The following is an 18,624-nucleotide window of genomic DNA, read 5'->3' as shown; positions in this document are numbered from 1 at the left end:
TCACCATTAATGGTGAACTTAAGCTTCACGAACAATCAAACAACAAGAGAGAAGAAAACTGGGAGAGGAAGTATCTCATTTCATTAGAATGAAGAAGTATGTCATGTATACAAGTATGCTGCTCTATATATATAGTGCTAACCGACTATGCTAACTACCTTGACAGCTGGATCCTAGCTGTGCTAACTAACTAACAGCTGGCAACTAAACTACAACTAATCATGAGCTTAACTAACACTAACTAACACTAATCATGAGCCTAACTAAGTCCCTAACTGATCATGTATACATATGCGAATATACAGAGGGATATACATATGCAGAAATGTGGCTAAATGTATCCATATATCTCGATAATGTGCATTCGATGTTGTTTAAAGGCTTCAGTAAGATTTTTGCCTTATAAGAGCTACTCAAAAGTCATTATTTACTAAAAACCAGTAATTAAAACATACGCATTATAATTCTCTTTTTGAAAACAATCAACAACAACTCGAATCTGAAGAGACCTAAAATTACTAAGAAGTATTTACACCAAATTCTTTATTCTTAATTTAGAGGATTGAACAAGCTGTTGATTTTCTTTTATTTTCATTTTGGCAAGGCTATGACAATGATTCTTTGAACATAATTACAGTAACATCGCTCATGTACGGTGCCACAACCTTTCTTTTTCCTCCCCAGGTACGATGATCCTCGGCCACATATTATAATTTCAGTATAACGTATTTCCAAATCAAACAACTCATAACAGTATCGTCTAAAAGGTACATCCAGATGAATTTTCGTGGACTCCTCCCAGAATTGGGGAAGAAACCTAATTAGCTTCCTCGAATTTGAACAAAGTAAAAAACTAGTATATATGTTTGAATTTTGATACTTTCCCCTACGTACTAAAATATAAGCTGGACTGCATATGATTTTGCTTTCACTTGTTAATTTGAAATGGCGGCTAATTAAATGGTAGGCTAATCTACCCGTGGAAAACTAAAAAGTGTCACAGTAACTGTATAGTTGAAAATTCAGCGGAATGAGTTATGAGTATACATTTACAACCATTGATATAAATATATGTGTACTTAAAGAAATTCCTTATTATTGAATAATATAATATGCGATAAACTTTAATTTCTTTATATCATGTTATACAAGAAGAGACCGCATCAACCTCTTTCACTATCACACATGAAGAATAACTAATTACGTACACAAACTACACTAAATGCATCAAACCTTTGACATAATCCACAATATCTGGTACAAGTGATCGACACGTAAAACCTTTTTTGTCTTCTTAAGAATTGCTGAGTTTTATTGACAACCTACGTACTTGTTGCTTTATAGTATAGTACTATATATTTCTTGACTTTTGCATGAGATGAACCACTAATTATAAGTTTCTTAAAATTATGGCTAACTTTGAGGAAATTTATTACTTATGGTGCCCCTCACCAGGACTAGGACCAGAATGTAAAACATCAACTACAAAATCATCACTAGGTTTCTCAAAATCTCCATATTCGTGATGGCCAATTCCAGGACTAGGCCCAGAGTGTTTCACCACAACATGAAAATTAGGTTTTTTTGGGTTCTGCTCCATTAATGGCCTAGCTTCTGTGGCACGAAACAAAACGGAGCTCATCAAAAGGAGATGAAGAAAGAAGAATATTGTGAAGTATTGAATTACCTGAGCCATAGAAAAAGTATTATTTTATTAATTTGGACGAGTACTTTGTGTTTAGGCTCTTCTTACTTTGGGAATATTGTAAGAATGGTTATGCTATAAAAACATTCATGCTTGGGTATTTATACAGAAATGAATGGGAGTTTGCATGTAATACTATCAATAGCGACATAAATTTTGACTTAGAAAAAGCATTATTTAGGTTTAGGGTCCTTCAATATTATTGACAAGTAGCCAAATATTGAGTAAAGAAAACTGGTACATTACCCAAAGAGTGTATTTAAGAATGTGAAGTAAAAGATTTAGTTTGGAAGATGACTCCATCAATAAGGTAGGATCAAAAGGTACTGAAAGTTGCCTGTGGAATATAATTTTTTGTCAACGTTTTGTCAAGTTTCAAGGTTACGTGGCACCTAATTAAGTTGCTATATTGAGCATGAAATATGTCATTTTCTGAGAGAATAATGAGAGCGAAGATGATCAATATTGGTAACTGGAGATCAGATTGGAGACGCTTTTATTTTATTGTTGTTTTAAAGAAAAAGAATAAAAGAAGAAAAGGTTGAATAGTACCAGTAGCAAATTCCTTTGAAGTGAAAGCGTTCTATTTTTTTTATTAACTTAAAAATCACCAAAAAAAATGATTGATGAACAAGATATAAGGATTCTAAAAATTGGACGCGCCCCTTCATTTATTTATAAACGCTATCAAATCAACGCAGGAAGATCAAGAGGGACACTTTAGTAGTAAAAAAGTTAGCGCTTAGGTTTGTAATAATCTTGCAAAACTTGGTAATCTAGTATTATCAACTCCTACGTACCTACTACTTAGTATTAATTAAAAAAAAAATCTATAGGTTAACAAAAAAAAAAAACGCTATCAAATCATCCAAAAAAAAAAAAATTCTACACATAATTAATTAACCTCCATAAAAAATGGAATTTGTGATCTTGAAATTAAAAATGATAGGTTACTTTATATAAGATGAAAATGTAATTTGGTAGTGTGAAATACTTTTAACAGTATATACAAATTAAAAGTGACCAAATCCCTGCAATTACATATATTTATCATGCTTTTGTCCGTATTAAAATTCAAATCAATAACGTGCATCTAATCCACGCATCAAGTACTGAATTTTTATCACTATCCAAAGCCCTGAAAAATTCCCTTCGGCCTTCATGGCGAAATATTTGACTTAGACTACAGCATGCTGACATTAGAAACTATTGCGATCAAATGAAATTAATTAATTAGCATCTAACTATGTGAAAATAAGAATGTGTTTTAACGAAATCAAGCTTTTCTTTAATTTTCTCTAAAACTCGCGCAATGCATGGCATAAATTGTCCTGCATGCATGCATCTGTCCACATATATTCATTTAGTAGGATTAGCAGTGCCTTTTTTTCCAGCACATTAATTTATGCTCAATAACAAAGTTTGTTAACCAAATCGTGTGTACTTAACTTTATTTAACTATTTGTAAACAGTAATTCAAACCTCTGTTTCTCTTTTAAGAAAATATTATTAATACTCCCTATTCCATAAGAATCGCGAGCGATTGACTAATTAACAAAGAGGAAGTGATTTTAAGAACGCAATGTACCCGTCCATGTTATTGAAACTTGCAAGTTCGTTAAAAGGAGAAAGGACTTTGGAATAAATGGCAGACCCACTAATTATCACTGTTTTAACTTGAAAAATCGCAACCCCTTTACCTTTTTGGGCTGTTGAGATCTCACGATTAAACAATCTTGTAAGTTACTAAGACTTTAGGAAAAGGACCTAACTTATTTAATTCCCCTCCCCAAGAGGTGGGGGGGGGGGGGGGCGGTGTTGCAGTGTGCAAGGGTGAGGAGAATTGGTTTTGAATTTCGGTACTAAATACTTCATAAAAAAAGTTGATTTTTATGCATTACATGAGTGTATAGATGTTTTACGATCAAGTTAAATCAACTTACACCAACTAATTTGGTATTTCTCATAACAAGTATTGTAAAATAGCTTAAAACATAAACTAATAAAGGGTTGGTAGTTACGAGGAATAAAAACCACTTTCTAGATCATGAAGTATTGATTTAGTAGGGGTGAAGACCACTTTCTCTGCTTAATAATCATAATCAATAATATAATTTAGTATTATTAGTTAAATATTAAAATGTATTCCAACAGAAGATATATCTTAGATAAAAATCCAATATTGGTTTACGGAAGATCTTAGATCCTTTTTTTTTTTTTTTTTTTTTTTGCAGACCCCTGATATTCCCATAGGATTTTGTCATTTTGGATATGATTCCATAATAACCTAATTATTTCATCTTCGGTATCAATTGGGACTGTTTAAAGCATAGAACTCCATTTTCCAGGCTTTTTAGTTAGTTGGGCCGATCCACATCCCGGTCTTTGTTAAGTTCTTGTTTATAATGGCCCGTAATGGTAACATATTAGACAACATTTTTTTGTGCGGAATGTCCTTCAAAGGCACTGGTCTTTAATTTTTTTCCCCTTAAATTTGAAATCTTTGATTTTTGTCCTTTGTCTAAAACCCATGAGTTTCGCGTTCGAACTCCCGCTCAGTAAAATATTTACAAAAAAAATTGCAAGTTTGTAGCAAACTTAAGCCTATTCTGCCCGAAAAGTTAGGCCTTAAGGCCTAATTTTGGGTAAAAGTTTGCCTTAAGACAAACCTCTGCCTTACAATTTTTTTTTTTTTTACTGAGCCGATGTTCGAACCCAAAACCTCAGCATATTAGGCGAAGGACAAAAAATAAAGACCAACAATTTGAGGCACAAAAATTAAAAACCAGTGCCTTTGAAGGCCAATCGTGCAAATGACCCATTAGACAACAGTATCGTATTTTTTGGGCTAAGAGGATCCAGCTTTCCTTAACCTCTGTTTAGTATCATTGGGCTTTTTATATTCAGGTTGTGAGCTGGATTTCAATTTTCCGACTATATAGGTTCTTTTTTTTGCGCGGATTGCCCTTCATTTGGGGTGGTCTTTAATTTTTGTCCTTCAAATTGGGTGGTCTTAAGTTTCTTTTCCTTTCTCTAACACCCCCGAGATTGTGGGTTCGAACCCCAGCCTAAAAAAAAAAAAAAAAAAAAATCGCAACGCAGAATTTTCGCGAGGCAAAATTTTGCAAATGCGGCATCTGATTCACTATTGGGCCTTAAGGCATATTTTGCGTAGGCGCGGCGCAAAATTTCCTGCATGAGAAAATTCTTCGGCGGGCTGTGAAGGGCAAAATTTAAAGACCACCATTTTGAGGGGTAAAAATTAAAGACCACTCCCAGCGAAGGGTAATCCTGCAAATTTCCCATATAGGTTCGCCGATTTGGGAAGAAATTGACGAATAGCTCTTTTAGTACCGCTAATTAAGTTTAATGATGATTTTAAATTTTCTTAGTGTTTAATCACCCTTTAATGTGAAAAATATTGAACAAAGTACCTTCATCTAAAACACAAAATAATCCAATATAGTAGTCGAAATTCGAAGCTTTTACAAGTAAAACTTTATCACATATGCTGTAATTTAAAGTTTTAGTTAGATGAAACTCCAATATAAATTTTAAAATTTTAAAAGGTGAAACTCTAAACATGTAATTTGAACCTTTATCACACTTAGAGAGGTGTAACTAGTAGGGGTGTTCATGGTTCGGTTTGGGTCGGTTATTGGTTAAAACCATAACCAAACCAATTTAGTCGGTTTTTAAATATCTAAAACCATAACCAAACCAAGTAAAATAATAACCACGGTTTAGCCATTCGGTTTATTGATTCGGTTTGGATTCGATTTTTTCAATTTATGACTAGCCGTGACAATTCAAATATTCTCTCTCTACATTCTTCAAATTTCTTATGTTTTTTTTTCTCACGGCCAGCATGGCGAACTTTGCCGCATATTGAGGAAAAACATCACGTGTGATGTAAAATGAAAAGAGATAGTAGGGTTTTTACTTTTTACCATATGCTACGACTTATTAGAGTTGAAACATGGATTTTGTTGGACATATTCTTTTAAGACATAGGCCTAAAAATACCTAGACTAAAATTAAATTAATAATTAAAAGGTATAAAATATCTTTAATTATTTATGAAAAGTTAATATTATACATATAAATAATTATAAATTTTATGTATATAATTATCGGTTTGGTTCGGTTATTTATTCGGTTATTTTTTACCATAACCATAACCAAAACCAAATATTATCGGTTTTTTAATTTAAAACCAAACCAAAACCAAACCAAATGTCAATTATGAGTGGTCTTTGACATATATATACATCTTAAGGGTAGAAATATTTACGAAACGTGACGATAGTTTTATATTTACAAACATAACATTACAAATCCTATACAAAACATCTTTATATTTAAAAAAATATATATATATTTTTAAATTATTTTTTATTTTTAAAAATCATTTTTAAAAAAATATTTTTTTTTTTTTAAAAAAAATATTTTTTTTTAAATTTATTTTTATTTTTTTAAAAATTAATATTTTTTTTTTGCTCAAAAACTTATGTGTGTGTGTGTGTGTGTGTGTGTGTGTGTGTGTCGCTTCAAGACTTAAAAAAAGTTTTCAAAATTTAGTGTATGAAAAATGTATGAAATGTGTATATCTCGTCAAGGCTTAAAAATCCGCTAAAAATTGTGTGTATGAAAACAATATGAAATTTATATCTTGCTTCGTATGTCTTAAAATTTCGCTCACATTTTCATGTATAAAGTTCATGTTAGATTTACGTAAAATTAATACAACTACAACAACATTGTATATAACTTTTGATACAACATTCAAGACTTAAAATAATCGCTCAAATTTTTGTGTATGAAATGTGTATATCTTGCTCAAGGCTTAAAAAGTTCACTAAATTTTATGTATGAAGAACGTATGAAATGTGTATATCTTGACTAAAGCTTAAACATTATGCTTAAAATTTTATGCATGAGAATGGTATGAAATGTGTATATCTTCCTCAAGACTTAGAATTTCATTCACATTGTTTGTATATAAATTTCATATTAGGTTTTTGAAAATTAATACAACTACAACAACATTGTGAATAATTTTCATACAATATTCAAGGCTTAAAGTTTTTTTCGCTCAAAATTTTGTATATGAAAATTATATTAAAAATTTTTTTCACATACACATTTCATACAACTTTTCATACACAAATATGAGGTAATTTTTTAAGCATTGAGCAAAAAAAAAAAAATTAATATTTAAAAAATATATAAAAATTATTTTTTAAAAATAAAAATATTTTTTTTTAAAAATATTTTTTATAAAAAATATATATATATTTTACGGAAAAAAAATAAAAAATGAAAAATATATGAAAATCCGTCATGTTTTGTAATATATCATTATGTTTTGTAAATTTAAAACTATCGTTACGTTTCGTAAATATTTTCCTTAAAATGTATATATACGTAGCTTTTTTATTCGATTTGGTTAAATTTTCGTTTTGGTTTTAATAAAAGCGTAAGCAAATTTGCAGAATGCTTAGTAACCATTGCGCTATATGATCAAATAGTATCATTTTCCCTGTATGTTTTTAGTTTCAATAAAAATAGAACACCTTCAAGGAAAAATAAACATCAACAGGGAAGAAATTGATTACTGCTTATTGTGGGGCAAATAATTATCTAAACCACATAACACAACTAAGTCATGATTGCGGTTATTACCCTCTAGTAGTCTAGTGTGCTCATCATCACTTATTGCCTTTTAATTTTATCTTTTCAGAAAAGCTAAGGTCTATACAAGATCAATAAGTGGGCCAGCTAAATCAACAATAATTAAGGATAGTGAAAACAAAAAGGTTATAGGAAGGATTGAAAGAATAAAAGGAAATGGCTACACGTGTATATGTAGCAGTGAAAAGATATTTGCAATAGTCATGTTTTGTTCACCGACAATAATTCATGTGCTATTTCATCCATTCATTTGTTACTCGAGTAGTCGAATTTTGCAAGATAACTTGTACAAGTTGATTTGTCATTCTTAGTGGTCGTTTAGTGCGTAGATAAAATTATTTCAAAATTATAATTTTAGGATTAATTTATCTTATTTTTTGAGATTAATTTAACCCATTTAGGAGATGAGATAAAATAATTTTAGAATTAATGGGATGAGATGAGATATCTCATCTTTAAGTTTGGGATGCACTTTATACTTTATTTGGTATAAAATATAAATTTATGTCAGGATAAATTTATACCTTCTACTAAACATGATATAAAATTAATCTCATAATTAGTATTGAAATATCCCAACTAATATTGTGTACCAAACGACTCCTTAAGCTTTCATGAAGTGCTTTGTGATTTTCTTTGCGGTGAATTGTGCACCTCGATAAAATATTTGCACCTCATCACGGTTAGCTATATATGTCACCCTATTAATTAGTTATCTATATTAAGTCATACTATTATTTGATGTAAATAATTGCCGGGTACGAATTTGCCACCTTATGACGTCATTGAACTGACCGCAAAAGTTAAAATTACAAATAAGAAAAAGTTTTTATTACTCTGATCTCTCAGTGCAAAAAATTGGTTCTTCTTTGCAGCAATTCAAAATCTTATAAAATTTAATGTTATAGGTCATTATTACTCTAAATCATGCCTTAATGATTTAAAGATTGGGAATATTAAGTTATATGCACTTTTTATTTTGTACATCGCTTAAGTTCTAGGACAAAAGAATAGATTTTTGTTCTTCTATCCAAAAAATCTTATTTGATTTATTTAAATGCTGATTTTTAAAATGTGAACAATGACACGAGGACGACGTAAGACAAACAAAATCTCTTTTAGGAAAGCAGAGACAATTTTAAAAAACAATCAATATCTAGATTTAAAGAACTTAAAAATAATACTTCCTAGCTCCGTGCCAAAAAAATATCCATGTTAGCATCTAAGTTTTGGCGTGAATGCAGTCATAATTATTCTGAAATTTAATCGAAACAAAATTTACATTTTCAATAACTTATATAAAAATATTGAAATCATTTTTGTGGAAATAAAAAATGCCACGTGCACAAACTTTGTAGCGCCGATACTTACTAGTTGCTACTTTCAGAATTAGTCACCATGTCTACCTTCTGCCTCTTCTGGATATACAAAGTTACTATCTGGATAAAATGCATTAGAGTCTTTGATAGGAAGGATAATTTATTGTTGTCAACGTTATTAGGAAACTCAGTGACGGTAAAACTTATTCACGCCTGATAATTAGATCGATTCAATAGATGAATGATATGAGTTTGGACATAAACCTCCAATTGATATATAATTTGCTATGGAGTGTTAGATATTTTATATCATTCAAGTTCAAACCTTAAAAATAGAAAAACCTCTAGAAAGCTTTTGCTCCTCTAACGGATCATGTCTTTTGCGCGAATCTAAATTAATAACCGGACAAGTAAGCGTTAGATATCAATTGAATATAGGAAATAAAAAAATCACACTGCAAGTCGCCGAAGGTACCTTACATGCTTTCCCTCCATGGCCTTTGGCAATTGGCTTGATACACTTTTCTGTTTGTTAGTTACGGTCCATTCGATATATATTATAATACTAGTTATGTGAGGCGTCTTGCGCTAAACTTCAGATATAAAAGCGAGATATTTTAACTAAAGAAATATAATTTGTGTTAGTAATAAGTGTACAACAACAACAACAACAACCATATACCCATGTAGTCCCACGAGTGGGTAGTTATATAAAAGCAAAATTTTCATTCCACTCCTTTAATATTTTAACTTCCATTTTGATGAAATTATAACTTATGTATCCTAATTTTCCGAAGTTATTTAGTTCTAAATAAATAATCTATACATAGTTAATGAACTTTTAAGACAAATACATAATTTAACTTGTGCGACGGATGGAGTGCCTCCTCTCTTAATTAGGGATTAGGGGTTCGAACATGGATATGAAAAAAAATCTTTGGAGGAAGCGCTCCCCTAGAATAGGCGCGATGCGGTGCGAATTATTCGGATTAATTGGCTCGGAATGCGGATATCGAGCACCAATCAGAAAATCAAAGAACGTGAAAAATGAGGTAGGAGGTTTGATAGCTTTTGAAAAGTAGACTTTAAAAACAAAAATAAAAAAATTGACATAAATAAATAAGATTAGGACCTAAAAGTAATTAATTAAAAAGTTTTAAAAAAATTTGAAAATTATTGTAAGGACTACAAAAGTCCGGAGCTCGATAGCTTTTGAAAAGTAGACTTTAAAAACAAAAAACAAAAAAATTGACTTAAATAAATAAAATTAGGACATAAAAGTAATTAAGAGATAATAGTCAAAATACCCCCCAACGTTTGACCAAAATGCCAACTACACACCTAACCTTTGCGTTGGACCTATTACCCCACGAAATTTTTTTCGGTATTAAAATGCCCCTTTTTCTTTGATGTGGACAAGAGCGTGAATACACCGCTCGGTGGCGCGTTATAGCCTTTAAAAAAGAGCATGTGACGTGTTTTTGGAGCGCCACGGATCGCCACGTAGATGCCATGTAGATTAATTTGAACTCCCTCCATTTTTACACCCAAACGGCTACTTCATCTTCTTCTTCACCCATTTAATACCCATCTCCATTTTTTTGTCAAAAAAGCAAACAACTCCATAACTTCAACCACTCTAATCGTTATACCTCTAAAAATCAACACCTTAATCGCTCCAATCGTTGGAAAGAGGTTCGTTAGCTAGGGTTTATTTCTCATTTATTTCTCTTTAAATTTTCGTTCATGTGAAATTTATTGTTTTAAATTTCTTGAGTGATTCTTGCTCATATTTAGTCATTTTTCATTTCTTAGGGTTTGTTATGGAAAAAATTGACCTTGGTCGATTGTGTATGGATGAGTGATCTATGCTTAGGCCGTGGTCCAATGTCAACACGGGAATTTGTTGCAAATGCAAACTTCTTGGTCTAAAAACAACCCTGGAAGAAGATCGGTCTTGTCCCTATTATGGTGTATGGTCTTGCTCCCATTTTTTGATTTATTAAAAATTAAATTTGTAAAATTATGCTCTGTTTTGCTATTTTTCAGGCTCAAAAATGCAAGTTTTTTTTTTGAGGAGGATAGAGATGAAGTTGATCCAAGATCAAAATTTATCCTCCAAAATTGGTTAACAAAATTAGAGATTTAGAGAAGGAATTGGTGCAATATCGGAGTTTGAAGATGGAATTGGATGAGATCACTACTAACGATAATAATTCGGTTAGTGTTGACATGGGTTTGGTCGAGGTTGATGGACCAAAAAAAGAAGACACAAGGAAGACTAAAGGGGTAGGTTCCATAGGAATTTCATTTTTTGTTTTGTTGTTTGTGTTGTTGTTGTGTTCATAAGTTTTGTATTCCGTAGTGGCAATTCAAACAATGGAAAAATCAAATTGCCATAGATAGTGGTAGTGGTGGTAGTGTCTCGGCTATGTTATGTTTTGTTTGCCTTTTGTTATGGCAAATTTTCTAACATATACATCTATTTTATCATGTATGAATGAAGAAGTTTGATGTTAAGGTGTTTTGAAGTATTTATCCGAAATTAAAATTAAAATCAAAATCACATCCACATAACATTAATCATTGTCTTAATCAAAATAGTAGCATACATGGACATGTTAAACATAGACAATTGAATAATAGAGATCTACTAATCAATATTTATGATCTCTATCTCTTTTTTAAATACATGAAATCCTATGCCATCTCCACACTCACATTTACACACCCAAATCTCTAGTGTGTCTCCCTCTTTCAAACCTTTTGAATCTATAAATGCCTTTTTTCCCATAAACGAGCTTTTTTCCCAATTCTGAACGTCATCTTGTGAACGGTGTCATCTTGATACTTTAGTAAATCAAATAATAATAACAAATATAAAAAAAACTTACAAAATCATCGGGAGTGTATGCGGATCCTTTTGGTATGATGTAGATGTTATATGTTGTTGTGTTTGTTGTGCTCTGTGTGGTGCACTACAATCTTTAAGAAAATGGTGTGTGTGTGTAGTTATATAGATGGTTTCAACATTTTTTTGCACGGATCCGGCATAACTAAAAAGTCTTTAAATTTGCCCTTTGCTTGGAAAGATAAGCGAATACATGAAAAGAAAGTTAAAATAAAAAAAATAATTTCCTTGAGCGGGACTAGGGGAGTGTATGCGATCGGCGCTCTGATCTTTAAGAAGAAGTTAAAGTTCTTCAACTAAAGTCTGTCAAGGCAAAGTCTTTTAGTTAAACATAACTAAAAGTACGCCGGCATATAAAATTTAAACTTTGCCTTATAAGGCAAACTTTTTTTTTTGGTTGAAAGTCTATTTTATTCCATCCAAAAAACTTGTCAACACAAAGTCAAGCCGACCTTCATTTGTACATGGTAAAATTCCTACTCACTAACTTGTATAAGTCAAACTAGGAGCAACTATTACATTAAAAAAACAACGACCGTTTTAATCAACTACACTTAGCTAGGGATAGCAATTGCGAGCTCGCCATTTGAAATTGTTCTGCCTTGGATGTGAATATGTTGTGCAATCTCTGCAGAGTCTATTAGGAAGAAACCGAGTATTTTGAAATCGAGTAGGTTCCTTTCTCTCCAAACCAATGCCACTAGCATACCAAAAATGCAGCAAGTAATGGAGCGTGCACGATTTGTGTCTAGCAATGTGTGAGATCCATGTGATTTCATCTTGCCATTTCTATTCTTCTAGTGTACCGGCCATACCAACAATCGTACCACAATCCTTTTGTGATGGAGCATTCAAAATAAAGATGGGAAAATATTTCTTGGGTGTGAAGATGGGAAAATATTTGTGTGATTGCTAATCTACCTTGTATTGCCGGCCAAAGTGTGAATTTGTATACGGGATGGACATTTGGTTGTAGCATAATACTTTTCCATGTAACTTTGGTATATATGCTTGAAAAAATACATATATATGCTTCAAGGCAAAGTTTGCCCATAAGGTATAAGTATGCCCCCATCGGCATAAGTTTGGTAAATCCTTAACAAGTTTATGCCGATGGGCATACTAATGGGGCAAACTTTTATCTTGATCCGGCATAAACTTATGAAGGAATTATCAAAGTTATGCGGAACCGGCATACTTATGTCAAGTCTGCCCATAAGGCATAAGTATCGGTCCGCATAACTTTGCTAATTCCTTCTGTTGTACCGATGGGGGCATAGCGAAATTTAAACTTTGCCTTGCGAATTTTTTTTAAAATTTTGACTGTGTGGGGGTTCGAACCTGAAATTTAAACTTTGCCTTGCGAACCCTTTCGAATTATTAGGCCATTTAATGGTCACGCCATTTAATGGTCCTTGACCATGTCGTATGTCTTTAATCGTCTTTGTTGACCATATTAAAATGGAATTGGAACACGTTAAACGGCGAAATGGAATGGAACACGTTCTATGTCTTTGTAGTGTTGTTTTGATTAAACGAACAAGACAAAATACTAAAATGTTGTTTTGATTAAACGAACAAGACAAAATACTAATATGTTGTTTTGATTAAACGAACAAGACAAAATACTAAAATGTCAATCCATAAATGTGTACATTGAAGAGCTGCAGGACATTTTCATCATAATTATATTTTCCATGGTTTGCTTGGTGTGAACAGGTGCTTTCTTGGCTTGGGTTTGCTGATTTACCTCACCTTTTGTCATTTTCTCTGTATCTCTTGTAGTTTCCTGGTTGTGATTGCTTCATTGCCTCTCCATTTCGGCTTACTATTTGCACTTGGCTTGTAGCCAATGTCACCGATGTGCTTCTCTGATCTGGTCACCTTTGCTTTACTAGTTGACACAATCCTGCTGCTTGACATGCCGGCTGTTCACGCAAATTATACCAAGGAGTTAGTAATGGAAACAACACATAAAATAACACTTAGTAATGGAAACAACACATAAAAGAACACTTGTGCGTATTAAGGCACTCACGTTAAGCTGTTTTTGAACCCATTTTACGCCGGAAAACACCCATTCCCATTACTCTAGGCCTTTTATATGGTGCACTAGTGCCACTTCCTCTTCCTCTTTTAGCAGTGGGCTGTGCACTAGTTCTTTGCGGGACGAACATGAGCATGAACTTCTTTGCGGGGATTATTTCCTCTTGCTTGGGCGGTTTTCCTAGGTCTTCCTCTTGGCCTCTTTTCAACAGTACTAGTTTTGTTGGTGGTTTCTTTGGTCTCCCCATGACCTTGCTTGAAGATGGTGGTTGTGATGTGTTGGCCCTTTGCTAAACTTCTTTGATTCTGTCCATCTTCGCCGAGTCTTTTTTGGACACCTCTCTTGTTGTGGCCTCTATTATGGCGATTCTTACAAGTCATGGCCATTCCGGTTCTTGGCATCTTCCCGGACTTTGGAATTTCACCTCCTTCCTTCCTGGTCTTTTGAGGCTTACCAGGCATGCTTTTTATGTACGGTGGAGCCACACTAGGGCGGGTAGAGACAGGCCACATTTCCATGTTTGTGACTGGTTGAAGAACATGCTCATATGTTCTTATGTAAGTCTCTTTGCTATAGCAATGGTCAATGTAGCCAAGTGGATCATACCTTTTGAACTGAATTGCAGCTAAAGCATGTGCACATGGGATGCCTTTTAGCTGCCACACCCACTGTTTACCAGCTTGCCTTTTAGAAATATCCACGGTGTGTTGATATAGTCCTTCCTAATTTCAAAACCCAGCAACTCCATTAAACTCAATGTTACATTGCATTGAAAGTGTAGCATTTTCCTCTAACACCTTCGTACACATTGGAGAGTAGTTACATTTCCAAGTGTTTACAAACTCCCTTAATGTTCCAATCCTTGCCATCATTTTCACCCTAATCTCCTCAAGCATTGTTATTATAGTTTTGTGCCTACCAGTTAGCCAATAAACAAACAGTCATATTGTTATCTACAAACGAGTTTGTCAAAACGAAGAGCAACAAGAAGGTAAATATGCATTACTCATACACAGCGACCATGATCAAGCATTAAAACACTCGGCCATATTGTTATCTAGAATCTACTTTTACATTAGTGTTGAAGTAGACCTTACACCAATAATTTATGTTGTAATACATCGGTTTGTCCATCATTTTCGTTGGACAAGCAACTTAAATCTTTCAATATTTCTCCTTAGTTGAGACTCAAAGGTGCTTTTGGCAATTCTCCAAAAAAATGCTTTGTCTTCTTTGTAGCCCTCTCCGATCTTTGCTAAAGTTAGCTAAGATGTGCCTAGCACACTTTACGTGTTCAACGGCCAGGTAAAAGATCTTGAATAGCAACAAATAGTCCCACGAAATAGTAGCGGTTAGTATAGATGAAAACACATGACTTTTCATGAAAAAAAATTGCAACAAATCTCTAGTGTACATACCTTACGCATATCTTGTTATCAATGTTAAATGTGTCCCATCTCCAAGTGCCAAATCTTCCTTCAAAATTCGATAAACCAAGTCCAAGTGCTCTTGTTTTCATACTCCACCTGACCCATACCGGAGGCAACATTTGGTTATTACCATCTTTACACACTACCAACAAGCTGTCCTCTACAAACCCCTTTCGAAAACAACCATCTAAACCAATACATTTTCTACGAGTCTTTGAAATGCTTTCTTCAAAGCATCAAAACAGATATAAAAGCTCGAAAAGCAGGCCTACTATCGGCATTTGGTTAATGAAGTTTAACTACACAAGTGGAACCGGGATTAGTCCTTAACAATTCATCCACGTAGTCAAGGATTTTTTCCAAACTCTGAATGTGATCTCCCATGATTTCTTTCGGTACTTTTGCTCTTGCTCTTTCTAACTGTGGTCTTACCAACATGAAGATTAAACTTTGTCCTAATTAGCTCTTTGTTGAACAACTTTAATGTTTGGTGCTCGGTTATTCTCTTTCTATAAGTCTCGACAATAAACTTGGCATTACACAAGTAGTTTACGCTACTTTGGAGGCAAGTATGCTTTGGAATGTAAGTTTTAATTTGGAAATCATCGTGGTTTTATCAAGCCTAGCATACAATAACCATGGACAACCATCCTTGCACCTCACCCTAACCCTTGTAGGCTCATTCACTCACTTTTCTACTTTAACCCTTTTCTACTTGACATATTTTATTCTTTTGCTCTCTAAACTCATCAACATCTTTAAAGACCATACCCAACTGCCATACAACTTTCTTGGCAGTGGGGTCATGAATGATTTTGTTCTTATCATTCTTCCTTCTTGTAAACCTTTGTCTTCTTGGCAGATTTACCCCAATGATTCAATGTCCTCTTCATCATCCCAACCCTCATCCTCATCTATTTCAAAGCTATCATCAATGAGAACTATCAATGTAAGGTTCATCACCTCCTAACCTACCCTCGAGACTAACCTTACCTATTCTAGTTTCATCGAATCCTAGATCCACACAGACTTGACTGCTGGAACCTCTTCTTTTGTCGGTTTTGCCCTCTCACTTCTTTTTCTCCTCCGAAATTCAATCCTCCTTTCGACCCTCGACTCTCTTACCTCATCGACCTCATCACTTGCATATTCATCCTCACCTTCCCCTTCTATGTCATCTACGGATTGTTCACTATCATTAGTTGAGAAATCAGAACCCTCATCTAAGGAATCGAGATCCAATTTGGACCTACATCTTTAAGATCTTCATGAACAGCAGGTGTAGAAGAGGAAGGTCCTGCTGTATTTTCAGCAGTAGTATCAGCACAAGGAAAAGAGGAATGGGGTGTTGTTTCTTCAGGAGCAACAGCAGGTGTAGGATAGGTAGGAGGTGTTTTTTCTGGAACAGAAAAATTTGAAGTAAAAGAGGAATGGGGTGGTGTGTTTTCAGCAGTAGCAGCAGGTGTATAGGAGGTAGGAGGAGGTGTTTTTTCACAAGTTTGAGTAGAAAAGGACAAAGGTGCATTAGGACAATTTAAGGGCTCCTCAACAACCCTTTCATTACTACATCTTTCATCGGCCCCTATCGCCCGTGCCCCTTTATTAAAAGGGGAACAAGATTCCTCCCTATCCTCATGACTAACATATTCTAATAAAGGTGGGTCAACAACTGCTTCATCAACCATGTGCTTGACAAAAACCTCCACAGTGTCACCATCATTCAAACCCACAGTCATATTTAAAATAACCTCATCACTATCAACATCTACCAAAATGCCACAATGAGGTGGCTTAATACTGAATGTGCAAGTAGTTGTGTATCCTAATTCTTTAATAAAGTCTCTCAACTCAAAAAAAGACAACATATCAACATCGACATTGAATATATCAGTAACTTCCCCACCTTCATATATTGGCTCCCCATTATTTAAGTATAACACACCTCCATGGTACCATCTTAAGGTTACATACACAAAATCAGCCATGTACTACCTAAATACAAAATAAAAAAACAAAGAATACCAAGTAATTCAACTTAATGTCAAACGGAATCAAAAAAATGATAATAATATGCACGATGGCGAAAACCCTAGACTACATCGTTTTTTGAAAAAAAAAATCAAACAATATGCACAATATGATAATAAATGTCTTGATTACGATTAGGGAACTATGAAAATTTGTTTTTTATAGTCAGATTTCAAACAATATGCACAAAATCCTAGTATCATTTTTTGAAAGAAAAAAAAATGTAAGGAAACTAACCTTTCCTAGATGAACAACAATGAACAGCAACGAGAACAGCAACGAAAATATGTACGTGAGAAAATGAAAACAAAGATTGGGGTTGAAAATGGTGTTTATCGTGAAATTTGGGATGGTTGCTAGGTTTTTGTGAATAAGAGAATTGGGGGTGATTTAATTTAGGGCTACGGGTCGGGTTGCGGGTCAAAAAAATGTGACAAATGGCGTGTGGAAATTAAATATGTGACACGTGGCCGGGCGCGTGTGGACAAGCGCCATTTAATAATTGGGTGGTTGGCATTTTGGTCAAACGTTGGGGGGGTATTTTGACTATTATCTCAAGTAATTAATGAAAAAGTTTTTAAAAATTTGGGAAATTATTGTGAGGACTACAAAAGTCCTCACATTCCCTCTTATATATAATACGTAGACTTTAAAAAAAACAAAAAAATTGACATAAATAAAAAGGGGCATTTTAAAAAGTAATTAATTAAAAAGTTTTTAAAAAAAAAAAAATATCGGGGGGGGTAATAAAACAAAAAACAAAAAAAGGTTAGGTGTGTAGTTGGCATTTTGGTCAAACGTTGGGGGGTATTTTGACTATTATCTCCTTGTATCCTAAGCTATATAACATGACACTTTATCCAACTATTTTTATATCTCGCGTAGACATATGTCATAGTACTTAATATTTATTCCCTTTTCATGTATAGACGTATGCACTTAAATTTTAATTATACTTAGACATATGCAGTTCAATTTTAATTCTCCTACACAAATTTATTTTCTCCGTGCACTTTTACTTGTTCACTTTTGACTTTTCACATTCTTGCTGAATATTTATTCTCTTCTCATGTATACATGTATGCACTCTAATTTTAATTTTCCGACACATGTTTATTTCCCCCGTGTACTTTTACTTGTGCACTTTTGACTTTTCATATTATTTAAGAATTAATAAATGAAGTACTCCCTCCATCCCATATTAGTTGGTCACATTACTTGGCTTTTCACGTTCTTTAAGAATTAATAAATGAAGTACTCCCTTCGTCTCATATTACTTGGCCACATTACTATACTTGACTTTCTTCTTTTCGTGACCTCGTAGGCCAAAATTAAGACCGAATAAAACGATTCAGCGTTAACGCCGCGTGGTCCGTTTCCCGGCTTCGCTTGCGCTCCAATCTGACCTAGCTGGCGAGCGATCCCAGTTCGCGCATCTTCACGGAGAATTCAATTTCACCGGGTCCATGTCGGAGACAGCTGGGCTGCAA

The sequence above is a fragment of the Lycium ferocissimum genome, chromosome 7 (genome assembly GCF_029784015.1).
Source record: "Lycium ferocissimum isolate CSIRO_LF1 chromosome 7, AGI_CSIRO_Lferr_CH_V1, whole genome shotgun sequence".
NCBI lineage: Eukaryota > Viridiplantae > Streptophyta > Magnoliopsida > Solanales > Solanaceae > Lycium > Lycium ferocissimum.
Note: the sequence above shows the minus strand (reverse complement) of the source record.